The sequence below is a fragment of the Anser anser genome (genome assembly GCF_964211835.1).
Source record: "Anser anser genome assembly, chromosome: Z".
NCBI lineage: Eukaryota > Metazoa > Chordata > Aves > Anseriformes > Anatidae > Anser > Anser anser.
In genome coordinates this window covers 19381081-19400517 of record NC_139723.1, presented here as the reverse complement: position 1 = coordinate 19400517, position 19437 = coordinate 19381081, and the positions used below count along the sequence as shown (strand labels likewise).

The 19437-nt window shown below is 38.5% G+C and overlaps 1 long non-coding RNA gene across 1 annotated transcript; it reads left to right on the top strand.

The window, feature by feature from the left end:
• Positions 1-3291: 3291 nt before the first annotated feature.
• On the top strand, positions 3292-18494 carry LOC310889015. Its single transcript, XR_014576322.1, has 2 exons — positions 3292-13591; positions 14004-18494. It is a non-coding gene; the product is annotated as an uncharacterized lncRNA (long non-coding RNA).
• The last annotated feature ends 943 nt before the right edge of the window (positions 18495-19437 follow it).

Below are 19437 nucleotides of genomic sequence, written 5' to 3'. Positions count from 1 at the left end.
ATCCAGATAAAGACCTCCAGCGGTGCATTAACAAACAGGCCCCCAGCCTCCAATCACTTACAAATAAACAAGTGCTTCAAGAAAGCTATACGAAATATCCTTATATATATAAGAAAACTATAAGAAATATATGTTAAATGCTATATATATATTTTGTACTTTACAGTTTCATAGTGGCATTGAGGGAAAAGTAAGTGGGAAATTAGGTTAAGAAATACCGAAGCGGTAGTTGCCTGGGGAATGTAAATTCAACTCATCAATTTATAGGAGCACATTTATAAGTGACTCTTTGAGCACACTATTAGATACTGTTGTATACATATATAGATATATTTCTTTCAGTATGTGCAAAACAATTGATCTTATTTTGTTATTTTCTGATCAGAAAAATGACTGGTTATTCTAGGGCTGAAACTGAAGCTTAGAAATGGCACAGGAGTTTTCAGACTAAGCTGTTAAAGACAAAGTACTAAGATTATTGAGAGAGCTTTTTAATGGAAAGTACCAGGAAAACTCAACAGATGGGAATACCATGAATACTGTTACTAAAAATATTAAGGAAATTTCAAAGCTTTACATATTTTACCTTTTTTATTATTATTATTATTTTTTCCCCCTCTGGTGTCTCTGTTGTATGCTCATTTTATTCTCAATATAGAAAAAAATGTTAATATTGAAAAACAAAGGATCAGTGCATCACAGTTTAAAAGTCAGCAATTGGAACTGTTATTAAAATGGTCCGATTAAAATCTGAAATGTCATGAAGTCTCAGCTGAAACCAGTAACAACATCCACAAGACTGCTACTGCTTATAACCATGACTTCAAACACCTTCTCTAGCTCACGTGCTTCTCATGCAAGCATATGTCTGGAAAATCTGACTACTGATTTTATCATAGTGACCATTGCGAGACTGCATCAAAGTTTTTGCAGGAACTGGAGTCTTGCAGTTTGGCCTTTACTTTCAGTGCCACTTCATACCTTTATATCCCAGGTCTAGTTGCTGAGCAGATCTAGCCAAACTGGTGAGGACACCAAGGAGCTCGCTTGTCTCTTCAGCTGCCAGGGCAGAGCCCCAGCCAAGCAGTTGAGCAGGCATAGCAAAGTGGTCCCACTCACCCCACCTGCACAAGCAGACTTTTAGTCAAGCCTTGCAAGTGATTCTTCGTATGAGTTTCTAAGCTGTTTTGAACTAGAAATTGTTACACAGAGTGGTGTGGTTTTTATGATGGCAGCAGCTGGATACCTTTTCTAAGCCCCTTTTCACTCTGTTGCAGACAGAGGCTCAAGACAAACTCGTGTATATTTTGCTCGTCTTCCAGTGTGGCTGAGGTGAAAATACTTTGGGCTTAAGCCCTAAATTTTTTTGAAGAAACAAAAAGTCCTGTTAAAGCATCAGATGTTGCCCTAACAGCAACTTTCCTGAGTAGACTGGTAGGAGGTTTCTCACTAAGTGTTGCTCTGTCTTTTGAAGAATGTGAATTTAAACCTGGATTTCTGTTGTTTATGTGCCTTGAGGTGCTATTTAAGCAAACTTGAGTACATCACCTTGGACAAATTTTATAAAAAAAAAAAAAAAAAGGGGGATTCAGGATCAATGATTTTTTTTCCCAAATAACTAAGTGGTTAGTAACTTTTCTATGTCTTGTTTTATCTTCAACTTGACCTTTAAGCCATGTTTTTGCATTAATGAGCTATGTTAGATTGGTTAATTTAAATTGCCAAATGTTGGGAAAGAAAATTATTCTAAGAATTATTCTGAGATCACACCTGTACCATGTAGCTTTCTATAAGCCAGATATATGTGTTACATTGGTTTCAAAACCACCAAACTTGCTTTGGCTTTTGTGTTACGTGCTTTTTGAGCTACTGCTTCTGGGCTTAACATGAATGCAAGCAGTGGGTAATGCTGATGAATCAGCGAATATGTTCTTAAGTCTTTTGTGTCATTTCCCCACTCCCCATTCCTCATCTTTCCACAGGGACTGTGGCACCCCACTATTCTATTTTCATCCCCAAAGCAGAAATAGCTGTGTAGAAATGTATAATCTTTCCCAGATCAGTCTCCCAGAAGATATTGTGTGGGTAGGTGAAATATTTTTGAGATATTCTGAAGTTTCTGATGGTTGTGCTACTGCCAACTTACTCTCTAAAAATATTTTCACTGTATTTTTCAAGTCAAGGTTCAATATCATTAAGTGTCAAATAAGTCATGTGTGTTGTATAACTATTTCATTTACTTGCATGAAAGAAGAAGAAGAAAAAAGATTTCTTAGATTTCTTTGTTATGAATCCCAGTAAAGTCTTGTTAAGCATATATTTAAAAAAAAAAGTATGGAAAAAAAAGGTACTTTTTGAACAGTGGTAACTCGGTTTTCCATCCAGAACACATCTGTGATGAACTGTCTCTAGACTGCCTCTCCAAGTAGACAGGGTCCTTGTTGATGGCATATCCTGTGCAAACATCCAGTGTTTTCAAGATACTTCTGGGGGCAAGTATCTTTCCTTGCCCCCAGAAACCTTGTGGACTGGGAGAGTTTTCCAATTATAATCTCTCTGAGTGAAAGCTGTCATCCAAGGTATTCTGGGCAAATGGAAGATAAAGGGAAACAACTATTATCTGTGTGGCAAGAAGCTAAGTGTAGAAAAATATGGTGTCATGACCCACTGAGGAACCACAGAATTTCCCTTGCCCTGGCTCTGAATGCTCTAGACCTCTAAAGAAATTTTTACATGAACTCAATAAGAATTCATCTGATTTCACCATTAATAATATCATTGCTGCAGCAGAGTTTCATGTTTTAAAAATATCAGTGAGTACCACTTTATGAGGGGACATTTCACAGGTCCAGGTGTTCATTGTCCCTTGTGTGGCATCTGAATGCCCTTTATTAACTAGACTCATGTCTTAATGCATTATCTAACAGGCAGCAAATAGCATTTGCTCCCAAGGAGGTGTTACATTCAGCCAGCTTGTATATAATTGTCCTGGTTCCAGTTAGGACAGAGTTAATTTTCCCTCATAGTAGCTGGTAGGGTGCTATGTTTTGGATTAGGATGAGAAGAGCGCTGATAACATGCTGATGTTTTAATTGTTGCAGAGCAGTGTTTACACCAGGCCAAGGACTTTTCGGCTTCTCGCTCTGTCCTGCCAGCGAGCAGGCTGGGGGTGCAGCAGGAGCTGGGAGGGGACAGACCCAGGACAGCTGACCCAAACTGGCCAAAGGGGTATTCCATACCATCTGACGTCATGCTAAACAATATATAGGGGTGGCTGGCCGGGGTGGGGGGCCGGCTGCTCGGGGATAATCGGTCAGCGGGTGGTGAGCAATTGCATTGTGCATCACTTGTTTTCTTACACATTATTATTATTAATACTATTATCATTATCACTATTATTATTATTATTGTTATTATTATATTCCTGTCTTAATAAACTTTCTTTATCTCAACTCACCGGCTTCACTTTCCCGTTTCTCTCCCCCATCCCAGAGAGGGAGGGGGGAGGGTGAGCGAACGGCTGTGTGGTGTCTAGCTGCCAGCCGGGTTAAACCACAACAATAATGAGCAAGATGGCCATTGGGTTAGGATTCTGCTCATTACTCTGAGCTGATGAATACAAACTGCCTGTGTGCCTTAGGAACGCTGCAATTATTTGGGAATTGAATACTGTTTATGTAAGGACCTGTGGTAAAACCTGGAGATGACAATCTATGGAGTGAATTTTAGCTAGCTGGGGAAATGAGGGAGAAAAATAAAATGATGAAAAGGAGCAGGTAATCTGGAGCAAAACCAATACCACATCTTGGTGTGAATAGTTTTATGGGGACTGCTCGGTTTCTACCCACCTTTATCTCTGTAACGCTTTTTTAGTCATGAAAGACTATAAAGACTAGTCATGAAAGACTAGGCTAGATCCTAAATCAGGAAAACATCTTTAAGCAAAATATTTCATAATAAGTTGGTATACAACTTACTCAAAAGGACTGAATAATATTCTTACACCTAAATAGATATCTAAGTGGTGCTTTTGATAGGAATCATCTTAAGCACATGGTGAAATGCTTTCACAAATTGTGTAGTCATTCCTTGGCCCAACCTATGCAGCAAAATCATTAAATTATCTAGAACATATGGTTGATCATGCTCATCCTTTTCAGTGAACATGCAGTATTATATGCAAAGTGAGATGGAACTATATTTGGCAAGAAGAAAGAATTCCACTTTCTGCTTTTCCAATGTAATAAAAGAATACATAGTCTCAAGTTTCACAAACCAGAATAGCATATCCTACCTGGTTAATTTTGGTTTAAGGGTTACTTTCAGCTTGCAAAGGGACTTTGGAGTGGCGACCGATTTATAGAAGCTTTATGTCATTCTTATATGAGAGGCTGTCATTGACTTGTCCCGGCTGATGTAGGAAAACTGTTGGCATCAGTTACTTTCAAGGTCTAACAATAAAATTCATGGTGCTTACATCAAGAAGTTGATTATTAAATCTTGGGTTTGCTTTCTTTTTTTCTTAGACAAAATCAAACATCACTTAAAATAGACATATATATGAGTGTGTTTTATTTGCAGAGAATGGATCCAATCCCTAATTCATTAACTTTCTGTCCCTGTTTATTCTGTGAATGATTACTGTGAAGAAAAAATATGATGAAAAAGGGGATAAAGCTTCATACTTTGGCCTCAGGGCAGCTGTGAAGACTTGAGGTTATGTCGTGTTTTTGTATATATGTTAATGTCCAGGAACCCCAACTAATAGAATTCCAGGTTCTTTTTTTTCATGACTCCTGAAGAGGTTGCCTTCTAGTTTACTGAGTAGTCTTGGGGTCTCAGTCTGCAGCCATTGTAGATTTTCACTACCGTTGAATGAGAGACTAACTCAGTACAGTCTGGAGGGCATTGTTTGCTCTGGGCATGCTATGAGGAAAATCTGGGGAATATCAAACACTCAAGGTGCCTCCCCACATTGCCTTGCCTTGTGGGGACGCTAGTCTCTCTGCTACTCATATATGCAACTCACAATTACTTTTCCAGACAAGTAACTTTTAAAAATGTGACATATAATTGAGAATCAAAGTGAATTTTGGAATGCATCTTGTCATCCTGCACAGAGAACAGAAGAAGCATTTTATGAAAAAAAAAATCAGAAAAAAAAGCCTAAAGAGAACAGTCTTTTTACTTTTTATTTCTATTTCTATTTCTATTTCTTGTCTCTATACATGTAGTGTATGTGGTTAATTGTCTATATATATGTGTATGTGTGTATGTGCATATATGATTTTTCTCCTGATATATGTATGCATGTGTGGGTCTCCACGTGAACTTTTGAGAAAGAACAGACCAGGGGAGGAAAGTATGCAAAAAGCAAAAACCAAACACCTCTGTTAAGGCATTGTTTGCAGTTTTACATTTTGGCTGCTTGATATTAGCTTTGCAGTCAACTTTTAGATGATGCCTCAGTGTTTGATGTGGAAGAAGCCATTAAGGAACAGAATATAGAGTCAGTAGGAATCGGATTTAAATTGATGACTCTAAAAGATTAAGCGACAAAATATTCCTGTTAAGAAGGGTGTTATGATTTGAGGGGGACTTTCCCCCAACTCCAATCCAATTTTATTTCTGTGCAAACAAGAAATTTTAAATGCTAAGTAAAATGAAACTTTCAAGGAAAAGGAAATAAAGAAACAATTCAAAACAGCCTGGATGAACGCTTTCCTAATCTGTTTATCTAGTCCAAGTATAGTGTTCTCTATCCCTACAGTTGTAGGAAATGATGAGAGAAGAAACAGGAAGAGCCAGCAGATCAATACCTGGCTTGTACCTTGGTGTCACCGGAAGGACTTTGTGGGTTTTGATCAGATGTTATTTTACATGACTCCAGACCTGATGGCAACATATGGGGGACACCTGTCTCAAAGAGGGAAAAGAATTTTTGCACAAGAGTTAGCAGGGTTCGTTGAAAGAGCTTTAAACTAGATTTGAAGGGGGAAAGGGATAAAACCAGGTTCACTAGAGATAAGCTTGGGGGCAGCACAGCAATGTTGGTGGGATGGTGTGCTAGCAAAGTCCTTTGCTATGACCTAGGGGAGGTAGAGGGTGGAGGTGAAGGGTCTGGAGTACAAGTCCTGTGAGGAGTGGCTGAGGGAACTGGGGTTGTTTAGTCTGGAGAAGAGGAGGCTCAGGAGAGACCTTATTGCTCTCTACAACTACCTGAAAGGAAGTTGTGGGGAGCTGGGGTTGGCCTCTTCTCACAGATAACTAGTGATAGGACTAGTGGGAATAATTTCAAGCTGCACCAGGGGAGGTTTAGGTTGGAAATTAGGAGAAACTTCTTCTCAGAAAGAGTAGCCAGGCATTGGAACAGGTTGCCCAGGGAGGTGGTGAATTCACTGTCCCTGGGGGTGTTTAAGGAAATGTTGGATGTCATACTTAGGGACATGGTTTAGTGGATAATACTGGTGGTAGGGGGTTGGCTGGACCAGATGATCTTGGAGGTCTTTTCCAACCTTAATGATTCTATGATTCTATGAGAGCCATGTGATAGCAAAGACACAAGGGATATTGAGAGGTTAGAAATCACAGAAGTGCCTCAGAATGGTCATGTAAGAATTAGGGCTTCTTCCCTCTTCTTCATCTCATTTAGAGATGATATCATACAGAGCCTCTGGGTAAGGATTAAGGGGATGATTAGCAAAGCAGATATCATTGTGTGTGTCTACTGTAGACCTCTCACCCAGGACTGTGGTATGGATGATCTATTCTACAGGCAATTAGACAAACTCTCTGGATCAGTTACTCTTGTCCTTATGGGAGATTTCAACTGCCCAGACTTAAACTGGGAATATCATACTGCTGTGACAAGCAAGTCTGGGAAATTCCTAAAGCCTGGCTGGAAAAGGAACTCCACTTTGAACTAGGGCAGAAAAATAATGTATGAACTCTGGAAGCAAGGTCTGACTTAACAGGGGGAGTACAGTGCTGTGGTTCACATCTGCAGGGAGAAAACAAAAGAAGCCAAAGCCCAGCTTGAGTTGACCCAGCCCAGTGTGGTGTCAGGCAACCAAAAAAAAAAAAAAAAAAGAGGCTTTTCCAAGTATGTTAAGAGCAAGAAGTGGTCAAAGGAAAACATTGGGTTGATATTTAATGATCTATTTGATTTGAAGCAGATTGTCACCTAACAAGTAAGGAAAAGGAAAAAACAGAAGCATTTAATGCAATTTTTGTGTCCATTTTAATAGTAATGATGGATCTTGGGTTGCCTGGTTCTCAGAGTTGGAAGATCATGATTGGGGGAGCAGTGACTTTCCATCTGTGGTCACCAAAATAGTAAGGGACAAGTTGTATCAGCTGTATGTTCATAAGTCCACAGGGCCTGTCAGAATTCATCCCAGAGTACTGAGACAGTGACCAGATGTTATAGCTGGACCCCTCTCAATAATTTACCAGAGGTTTTGGGAATTTATGGAGGTTCCTGCTGACTGGAAGCTAGCCAATGTTATACGTATCTATAAAAAGGGCATGAGAGAAGACCTAGGAAGCTACCGACCTGTTAGTCTATACTCAGTGCCTGAGAAAGTTATGGAAAAGACTTTCCTGGTTAATATGCAGGGATGCAGATAGACTGGAGCACTGGGCAATTGTCAACAGCATGAAATTCAACAAAAGAAAATGCCATGTGCTTCACTGGGATGGAGCAATGCCGGACACAAAGTAAAAACTGGGAGGCAAGTGGCTGGGGAGCAGAAATGGTGCTGGGGCTGCTGGCTGACAGCAGGCTCATCATGAGCCAGCAGTGTGCCCTGGCAGCCAAGAGGGCAAACCACAATGTAGGATGCATTAAACACAGTATAGCCAGAAGGCCAAAGGAGGTGAATCTCCCACTATATTTAGCATTGGTGCAGCCTCATCTTGAATATTATGTGCAGCTCTGGGCTCCACAATGCAAAAAAAAAAAAAAAGGATGTTAAGGTCCTTGAAAGCATCCAGAGGAGGGCCATAAGGCTGGTGGAAGGGATGGTGAAAGGACTGGTGAAAGAGGCTGATGATACATGGGATGTCCAGTCTGGAAAAAAAAGAGGCTCAGAGGTGACTTCATTGCTCTCTATAACTTCCTGAGGAGAGAAAGCGGAGACAGAGGTGCCGGTGTGTTCTGCCTTGTAACCAATGATAGGATGTGTGGGAATGGCACAAAGCTGCTCTGGGAAGGATACTGGGATACTGGATATTAGGAAACATTTCTTTACCATGAGGGTGGTAAAACACTAGAACAGGCTTCCGAGTGAGGTGGCTGAATACCTGCCAGTATTCAAGAGGCATTTGGATAATGCCTTTAATCCTTCACTGAGGGTAGTTGGACACTAGAACAGGCTCCCCTGGGAAGTGGTCACAGCACTGAGCCTCCTGGAGTTCAAGAAGCATTAAGACAACACTTTCAGACATCTGGTTTAATTTTTGGGTTGTGTTGTATTGAACCAGGAGTTGGACACAATAATCTTTGTAGGTCTCTTCCAAATGAACTATCATATTCTAATCTATAATCCTCAGATTAATAGGAGAAGAAATATTTTATTAAGAGGGGATGTTACTAGGTCTATAGAGGGCAACTTCGCCTGGAAGAGTGATCATTACCTATGAGGTGAGAGACCAAAATGTGATAAATCAGCATGTTTTCCAATTAATATTTTATCTCAGTGTTTGACACTAGTAAAGTCTCCTCGTGCAATATCTGAAATGTAAACATACTTCCCAAATGCAAATAAAAAGCAGTGGTATCTGGATGACTGTTAGTGGTAGGGAGGAGAACTGAACAAAGATCTACCCTTTCCCGTTGTTCTGCCCTGGACTGAATGAAGTTCTTAGTGCTGTTGTCTTAGCTGTGTTAGAAAATTTACAATAGACTATGGAGACTGTCGCCAGAGACTTTATTGGCAATGTAAAATAGCCCTGGATGTGTGAAAAACAAGTTTAAAATGGTATTGTTGGAGAACTATTATTTGTTAGCCTTGATATAAAAATGAAGGTGTTCATGTCTGAATCTTTGTGTGGCAAAGTTTTTTGTCTTGTGGGTGAATATGAAAATTCCAAAAAATCCCTTACGTAACAGTTTAGAAACATTTAAAGCAGTTGAGAGTGTGAATGCCTTGTTGTGGTTTAACCCCAGCAGAGAGTTAAGTACCATCCAGCCGCTTGCTAACTGTCCCCAGATGGGATGGGGGAGAAAATCAGAAAGGCAGAAGTGAACGCATGCGAGAACGCATGGATTAACGTAAGGACTAATTCACTAGGTAAAGCAGAAGCTGTGCGCACAAGCAGAGCAAACCAAGGAATCTGTTCACTGCTTCCCATCAGCAGGCAGGTGTCAGCCACTGCCTTGAGAACAGGACCCATGAGGCGCAAACGCCGCCACTCTCAATGTCTCCTTCTTCCTCCTCCTTTACTCCAGTTTTATTGCTGACCGTGACACCACATGGCATGGGACAACCCTGTGTTCCATTTGGGCCAGCTGTCCTGGCTGTGTCCCCTCCCAGCTCCTTGTGCACCCCCAGCCTCCTTGCTGGTGGGGCAGCACCAGAAGTTGAAAAGGCCTTGGCTCTTTGTGAGCACTGCTCTGCAACAGCAGAAACATTGGTGTGTTGTCAGCATTATTTTCATCAAAAATCCCAAACACTGCATCATACAAGCCTCTATGAAGAAAATTAACTCTAACCCAGCCAAAACCATGACATGCCTTCAAGGAACTCTGTGTCAGAAAGGTAGGTATTAGAGCTCAAACTGTATCAAAGTATTTTAATTTCTTCTGTGAATCTGACTGAAAGTATCACTTCAGTCAGGGCAATACAAAATTCAATTGAACATTTTTTCAAACAGCCTTTTGCAGATAAACTTGCAGCGAGCGAGACAAAGCAATCTGAGGGGAAAGGCACAATTTTAGGTAACTTCCAGATTGACACAGTACTTTAAATTTTTATTCCTTAATATGCAAGGATTAAGCCAGCAGGCCAAACAATCAGCATTCACTTGTGACAGAAATAAAAGAAATGGAAAAAGAACAAGATCAAACTGCAGTCAGAGCTAGAAGGTACTGTCAAATGCTTGTTAATTTAGATTCCTCTGAGGTGGCTCACCATCTTCTCAAAAATTATTTTTAGAGGAGGAAACAAAGGACAATGAAATGTCTTTTGAAGTCAGAATGCCTTTGTTCTTCTTGTAATGAGGTCTGACTGATTGCCTTTGATCTCCGAAACAATCTACAATCTTGTATAGCTTTGATCATTAACATAATGAATGTAGTACTATTTTCTGTATACATTGAAAGTAGGTTCTTAACCAAGCCTGGTTAGTATGGGTGCTAATTAAGTTACAAAGAAGGCATACCTTGCATGGAAGTAAGAGGTTACCAAAAAAAGACACACCTACAGTTATGTCCTGTCTCTTCAGGAGGAAAAAACTAAAGTGGAGAATTAGAGTACACAATTCTGCAGCATTGGCTCCTCTTGTCATAGATGTGCTTTTACAGGATTAACACAAGTAGGCTATGTTTATGCCTCTCAGTTTGTATAAGCTTTATCTTGCTGTGTTATGTTCCTTGAGAGCCTACTGGTGTTTGCCAGCAAACACTTCATCAGTGGAATAGCTTGATGACAGAATCCCCTTTCCCTTAGTGGAACACTGAAGAGAGTGCTGGCAGACAGGCATGTGAAATGTGCTGAGAGAGAGTTGTTTCTTGTGGTTCTCCTTACCAGGTTGCCTTAGAAGAACTGAAGTTTCATTAGAGAAACAAGGCCTAAATTTAGGCCCAACATCGTAATTTGATAAACGTTCTTTCTGAAACAAAGGGATGGAAGCATATAGCTTTACAACAAGCACTGGAAGAAATGGGCTTAGAAGCACTGCATTGGGTTCACATACATACAGCTGTTATAATTATGGGAACTATCCACCTGTATAATCAGTTTTTTTGATTTTGGAGGCAAAATTTTTGCTCTGTCCTATCTGTGGGAGCATTTTGAAGGTACATTCTTCTCTGGAAGCACATAGTAGAGGAGGGCTGGGGAAGGAGGTCAAATACTGCTTGGTTGCCCTTGGCAGCAGTTGTCCTACCTACCAAGCTGTGGAAATACACCACTTATTTCTTGACAGTGGAGTAGGGCTGTGCCATCATAAAGTATGACAAGAACAAATGACATAACAAAATATTCAGGAGATTAAGGCTTTCTGATGAGTTTTATGAAACTAGTTGGTTTTGAACAAAATAGGGGGGTAACTGAAGTCAGTATACTAAAATTATTTCCTTATCAGGTTTGAGGAGGGAGAAACCATTGTACTAAAGTTCAGGATTTATTGAAGGCTTTAGATTATAAACAATCAAAGATTTACATTGTGACTTGTCTAAGGAGAAATAAAAGTACCTTGAAAGCATAGAAAATGGACACAGATGAAAGGTCTGGGAAGAGATGAGATCCTATATCTAGGCCTCATCTGAATCTGGTTTATTCTTATATAAACTTCATTGTTTTGGGACAATATCATAGGAAATTTGACTTATGCCATCAACAATGGTAATAGCACATACCAACACATCTGTCCTTTTCAGAATGAGGAATACTCTGAATAAGAAAATAAGTGCAGCTTTCTGATAACAGATAATGTTTCATGAATACTCAGAAATTTGGATGCTTCTGGTTAACATATTCCTTAGACTTAACCTTGGCTGAGTTTCCAACAGCACCCAACAGCTCCCTGCTCTGATCTCACCCCATTTGCAGTGGAGCAGTTGTGGGTGATACTGGCAGCTTGTGCTGGTTGAGGGTCTTTCCAGCCCTGCAGATACTACAGAGACCACGTCTTTGAGGGACACCCTGGTGGACAACAACACCCAGCAAAGGTCTGCTGTGGACTGCCTGGCCATCAAGTTCAGCCTTGGCAATTGTAAACAGACCTATGACAGTAGGTCTGCAGTTTAGCCAATGAGGGTGAAGGCATCTATACTTAGGGAACAGAGGCCGTTTTAAAAGATGTTGAGTTTTCTGTGACACCAAGGCTGTTGGTCTAACCACGATATTTTAGAAGACTGTCCTTCTCTGGAAACTTTGAATGGGCTCTGCTTTTTTGTGTAGTTGGGCTCAGGTGTCAGCAAAGCCTGAATTAAAACCTTTGTGTTGACCATTGCTGTTGTACTCACCTTCACCACTGAAAGGATCTGGTGTCCAGCCCTAAGTCAGGGAAAACCAGTGTAGCCAGGGGTACTGGGAAGCAGCAAGAGCTCTCCTGTATTGGGACCTGCCTCTAGCAAAGTCCCATTTATCCTTCTAGACAGCAATACAGGCTGGTTTGCCTTGGTTTGGCTTTGGTTCATTTCAGTTGTTGTGAACACCACTTTATATACGTTATTAATTCTTGCTCTGGATGTTCCTATATAGAGGCTTTTGAGTCTAACATTTGTAACATTTTCCAAAGAGTTTTTCTAATTTTGGCATGGCCATTGTAAAGCTTGAAATATTTAGTAGCAAGAAATGAAAATGATTGATAATATAGTGGTCATTGCATCTATTCTTCATTAAAATTTGAGTATTAAGATTTTCAGGTAGTTGAATTTCAGTGGAGAGAAGAACAGTACCTTTACTTCTTCAGCTCTCAGGCAGCTGCTAGGTAGATTACATTTGATCCTGAATCATTGGGCATATCTTCACCTATTGTACAAGCAAGAGTAATGACAGAGGTTTGAAGGACAATTCATGTAGGTGCTATAGATCTCAAAATCAATGGAGTGCTGCAAAAAATAATGGAAACCATAAATGTCATCATAATGGAGGGCATTAATGTCAACTAATGGTCAGGAGACCTGACTGGCTGAAATCATGTCAAACTGAGGTGACTTGTATGGTGAGGTAGCAGTGATACTTCATTTGTCTTGCGGGAGCAGTCTTGGTATATTATGGTGACTTGGATGAGGGATAAGCTCAAAATCATACATGCTCTTTTTTTTTTTTTAATTCATATAAAATGAATGAAGTTGTGAAAGAGTACACATTAGAAGTGACTGAATAAAACACATATCTGTGGCAAATAACAAAATCTGGTCTGTTATACACACTAAGCTCTTGAAAGAAGGTTTAGTCTTTCTGCTCTGTCTGCTTCAGCTGCCTTCCCCTGGCCATAACACTTGGCCATACAAGTTAAAATATTGTGCAATTTATTATATTGTCTGGCATCAGCAGAGATCAGCAGTTCCAAGGGCCTGGTGTGGCAAGTAGCAGCAGTCAGATTGCAAGAGTTATTTGGTCATGCCCTCTGCATCACTTGCACAAAAAAGAGCTGACGCATTAAGCAGGACTGTCCTTCCTTCTCAGAATGCACATAGCTCTCTTCAGTTTTTTTCCACAGGTACAACCACGTCAGCTGGGTCCCACTTGGTGAAGATACAGGAGCTGGAGCTCATGGCCCATGGCAGCCCTGCATTTGGAGGGGACCCGTCTGCATCAGTATTGTGGTGTGTTCCCAGGACAGCAGAGCTCCAGAGTGGTTGTGTGGTGCCCAGACTGGCAGCCTGGGACGAAGCCCTCTGAGAAGGGAGCCCCAGAAAGTAAGGAAATTAGATATTTTGTAGTAGGTCCCTTTTCAGGACCTGGTTTGCAAAGTTGTGGTGCTATGTTCCAGCAGTTAACTCATAGCTGGTCGGACATTTCTAATTGTGGCAACCACTATCTCATATGCTTAAAATATCCTCCCCTCCCCCTTCCCCCCCCCCCCCCCCCCCCCAAATCCTGTCTCTTGGTCATCAATCAGATTCCTTTCTTGCTCTTAAGGATTTAAAGTTGTGTTTGAATTGTCAGGGGTTATGCTATTAGACCATGTGTTTATATCAGAAGATCTAGTTTTTCCTTGTTATAGAAGAATATTAGGCGAAGTTACAATAAAAATAAAATATCCACAAACAAACAACTCAAGAAAGAAATTAAATCAGATTTTTTTATTTTATTTTTTCCCTATTGCAGGAGCTCTATTCTCCAGTAAGTATAACTGTTCACTTATCAAAAGGTATGTTGGCTTTGCCTGAAGATTTGCTAGGGAATTCTCCTTACTGTCCTACTGAGTGGTATGCTATTAAGTGACTTCAGTTGAGTATTATAATAGAAAAAAGCATCAGAAGTGTTTTTTTTGTTGTTGTTATAATGTAAGCTTTGAATCAGCAGCATCAGAGACAAAACCGGATTAATATAAATCCTTCAAGGACCTCCGCTTAAATACTCCCAAATTCTCTCTTTTGTATTGATTTATCTAAACAGGGCTGCCTGGCTGCATACAATGAGAGGCTTCCTCTGCAGGTCAGTTAACAGGTACCTGGATAGGATTCAGACTTTTGTTAGGCACAGAAAATCCCATTAGATGTTACTACAGGTGGCTGCATGTTTGCTACCAATATGAATATTGCATTTAGAAACCTGGAGTAGATGGTATGAAAAACCTGACAGCTATAAATCTTGTATTTGAAGTAGACAGCTTTATTGACTACTACTGTCTTTGAGATGGAAAAAAAGGGAAATCTGTTCTAGCCTTTTGATTTGATATGAGAGAGCACTATTTAGGGATGATTGATGGTTGAAAAGTGACTTACAAAGTGCTCCACATGATTGTGTTACACTAGGTAATAGGTTAAGCAGGAAAGAGGGGCTCCTGAATTTAAAGGCACTAAATACCATTTTATTGTAAAATGAGAAAAATCAGTGCAAGTCTGACATAGATGTGTTCATTTATATTCTAGACCAAAGTAAAAGAGTATCTGATAAATTATTAATTTCCAGGCTAGTTGTATACTTCCCTGAACTATTGTCTGGGTCATGCTAAATTTCATGCTTTTTCAGGATCTGTAAAGAGATATTCTGAGTTCATTCTGAAGCTGCTCCCTGTCCACCCTGCCTGAAATTTAATGTTGCCTTAGAAAACACTGAGATGCTATCAGCCTGATCACCCCCATGTAGCCATCTTACATCCAGTGGAACTTTAACAGCAAAGGTCACTAGATTTTTATTTATTTATTTATTTTAATGTCAGGAAGTTTCTTACAAATTGAGGATAAAATTCTGCCTCCACTGAAGCAAAAAGCAAAAAGTCTTTTGCTTTTTGTGGAGGTAGGATGTCTCTTGGACTTTTCCACATATTTGTGTTTAGGTTATGCTTTGAAGTGCATACATAGATAAAAGATGGCAAATCATTCATCTTGTCTCACTCTCACGTTTCCAATCAATATAGCAGGGTGGATAATGTACACATCGAGTATAATAAGAAGGGAGGTTAAAAGCTTTGACAGCTTTGAATAGAGATATAATCAATACAAAGTTATCAGATGGATTATTAATAAAAATTAAAAATATACATTGGTGTTCTATTGACTAGATACACATCTTTTAACAGCATTTATCAAGCATATATTGTTAAGAGATGAGCACTGCTGCTCATTTAATGAAAGATCCCACTACTGAAATACATTGAGGATTCAGTTGACTGCAATAGTCCATTGCAATAGTTGCAAGGCCCGGCTACATTTTAAATGCTTGTAGCTGAGCGAGAGTTAGGACTAAAAGAAATTCACAGTGTGTCATCTAGTTTGTAATAAGCTTTAGAGTCTTTTACACCACTTTATTACTGCTAACCTTTCACTATCATTTATTTAGAACTTCTGAAAAGATACTATATTGATGTATCTATCAAAACCACGGTATTTTTATACTTTTAACTTTTTGTTGGCATTGAACAGCCAAAGGAGTTTGATAATATAATAGCTTTATGACTTTTATGAAAAGAAAATCTGTAACATCCTAAAACCTGCAGACAGCTTAAACTGTGTTAAAAAAATTGGTTAAAATGATAGTAGTGAAGTGTAGAAAAGGCATATTAGATCATGCCCCTGTCTCACAAGGTATGCATTCCTGAAAGAGTGTAGATATTAAACTGAAATGATACTTGCAGTTAGTCTGTAGACAGTTTCTCTGGGAGTAACTAAAATGCTGTTTTTTCTTGACGTGCATAAGTACAATATGAACATAAGTCTATAGCAGTCTTTAGTACTAGTGGTGCAGCAGTATGCTAGTAGTATAGTGGTACTTTATTGCTTTTAAAAACATTGAAGTTTAACAGATGTTGAAAGATATGCTTGGTATTTGTATAAAAGAATGCATAGTACATGTTTTACCATAAACTGTATGTACAATATAAAGTCTTTTATTTATTTATTTATCCATTTATTTGTTTATTTATTTATTTGTTTATTGAGTTAGCTTTACATTTGAGTAAGAGTAGCCTAATAATATACATACTGGTATAACTACTGTCATATTATTCATGCATTGTTTAGACCAGTGACAGAATATACTTTCTGTCCATGTCTTGCATGATGAAGGAGGACGTAACAGGATTTATATGGAATGTAAGTATGCATAAAATGTGGCTGAAAGTTTTATATATAAAAAGGAAGAATCCACTTTCCAACAATAAGACATGTCCAACAGTGCATTTCAAAGGATTATTGAATGCCTTGGGTGTTTGCTAAGGCACAGAGCCAGCAAGGACAGTAATCCCTTCAGAACAAAGTCTGTTGTATGTTAAAAGTAGCAAGCTATTGCTATTACAGTATAGGAATTTTGTTAGTCTTATTGACTAATAAAAGCCCTTGGACCCATCTCATGGATGGGATGAAGTGTAAGATCACCACACCTGTCTTCTACTCCAGATCTTTTTAAGATAGTAATAGCAAAAATGATACTAAATAATGTTGTGTAGATCAATAGCTAGAGGCTCGCTCTGTGCTACATACTCATTTTTTTTTCTTTTTCTTTTTTTCTTTTTTTTAAAATTATATATAAAAAATAATGAAAAATACATTTAGTAGTCCTGAGTTGATGGAGAAAATGAACGAGATGTTAAATAAAAACTGCAGCAACAGATATGGTTTATGGAAATCGTAGACCTTGTAGAGATTTTTTTTTCTTTAGATTATCAAGGCTATTTATCTTGCAGTTAGTGTCTATTGTTAATATATCATCCATATGAGACTGGGCAGTATGGAGCATTCAAACAAGAACTGCTGTGAGGAAACCTTGAAAATATATGGTTTAGTATAAAATAAATAAAATTTACTAATTTTAACAAGTGAATAGCAAAGAATTATCTTGGCCAAAAGTCAGAAAAGCATTAGTATTCTAGGGAAAGTCAAATTTCCGAAAAAAAGAGAGAATTCATTTTTATTTTATTTTATTTTTTCCCATTAAAATCTCCTATTACCAGAATTTTTGTCATCCATAACATCTGCTGTAAGAGGCAAAATACTTCTATAACTATATATCTTGTTTGTGGCTTACAAGAAAAACAGAACTTGGGCATTGGCAAGTACATTTTATTTCTTTTCCATTTCCATGGATTTAATAAATGCTTTGTATTTTTTACCACATGCTCGTGTATATTTTAACACCCAGCTAGTATTCATAAGTGTAATTATAGCAGAGGATAATAGGAGGCCGTTGTTAAAATATTAATGACAAATTGATTTATTTTGTATGTGCTTTTTGCTTGCTTGATGCTCTTGGCTTAATATCTCTCTATAACAGTATACGTCACAAATATGTTTATTAATTTCTAACAAAAGTTATTTTCACCCAAATGTTTGAAATACTCAGTGATACTAAAGTATTTGGAATATTTTGTTTGTCTATAAATAAAAGTAAAGTATTCCAAATGTATTGTTTTTTGGTGTGAAAATATTGTAAACTATATAAACAATTTATCAGTTAAATTTCTCCACCAATGTTTTTGCTTCCTTTGAAATTGTTTTCAAACACATGCTTACACATCTGTATTTAAACACGTTTATGTACATAATCTTTCAGGAGTACAAAAAGTCTTCCTGAAGTAGTTAGTTCTACTTACAGTGCTGCAGTTGGCTTAGTGCTTTGGGAAAACCAAGCATCTCATTATGGCATTGTACTTCTGCCACCTTCCAGGAATTCACGTGTGATGACTACTGTAAACGTGTTCTTCAAGGAAATAGGAACGCTCCCTTCCATTGAAATCTGCCAGTAGAAGCATCCTGGTTTTTTTTTTCTTTCTTTCTTTTTTTTCTTTTTTCTTTTTTCCCTTCAGTTATGCAGTGGTGGTGGGGCATCATTAGGGCATCATTTTAGACTTTGTTAGTCACTTGTATATAACTTGTACAAGTTGCACATAATTTGAATGACATGCCTACGAGCAGATGTTTTAGTCTTGGATAGTCATTCATAGTGGTGCTGGCTGATGGCCAGAAATCCTCTGTAGTCTCCAGCTAAGAATAGCTGAGATACATAGATGACATGAAACAGTCCATAAAATAAAATTCTTCTGTTTGAAATGTCTAAGCTCTGCTTGTTTAACTGGGGTGACATAAACCACCACAAGATTTTGTAATGTTAGAACTGTGTCACTTTACACCAATAGTGTGAGAGAGCTCTAAGAAAGAATTGAATTAAACATTCTTTTAAATTTCAGCATGCTGGATGTGTGCGCTCAAAACATTGTTCATTATAGGTTCCTTTAATGAACATTTATTACTGAATGTCATCACTTGTATTCCTGTTATGCCAGTTTTCTGTAAGTATTCCCATGAGTTTGCAAAAAAAAGGCATCAGTACCAGTGGAGCATAGGCTTACTGCATATTGTGAAATTTAGATCAGTAACCAACCAAATTAAAAAAAATAATAATAAAAATTGAAGTTACAATAGTTAATTGATTCAGCCAGGGATCAAAACCGGTAACATTTAATGTTCTAGCTGGAGAAAAGTCAGATCATAGCCTGAAGTTCAGATTTTGAATAGGAAACCAACCACAGGGAAAACAAAATATGCCAAACATTTCAATGAATATTTTTGAAAAACAGGTGTTTGGAGAAAATGGTGAGTAAAGACTTTCTAAAGGAAAAAAGGCAAAACTCACCAGACAAGTTATAAAGTGTTAACTTACCTTAAAATATCACAGACATATTGGTTCACTCTGTGAGTAATTGTGAATTGCTCTGTGAGTAATGGTGCAATATCGGTTCACTCTACAAGTGAGCCCAAGGAAATATTATTTATAGGATCTATTTCTCTATCTTTTTTTTTGGTCTTATTATTCCTCTAGTAAATCAACAATTATATTTTGGTCACCATTACGAGTCCGTTGTTTGGTGGTTATTGGTATCAGTCTCTAAAAATATATATTTATACAAGTATTTACGTGGTCTCACTACTGCTCTGATTAACTGCTTATTTTATTTTATTTTCACAGAATCACAGGATCATCTAGATTGGAACAGACCTCCACGATCACTGAGTCCAACCTCTGACCTAATACTAACAAGTCCTCCACTAAACCATATCACTAAGCTCTACATCTATACGTCTTTTAAATACCTCCAGGGATG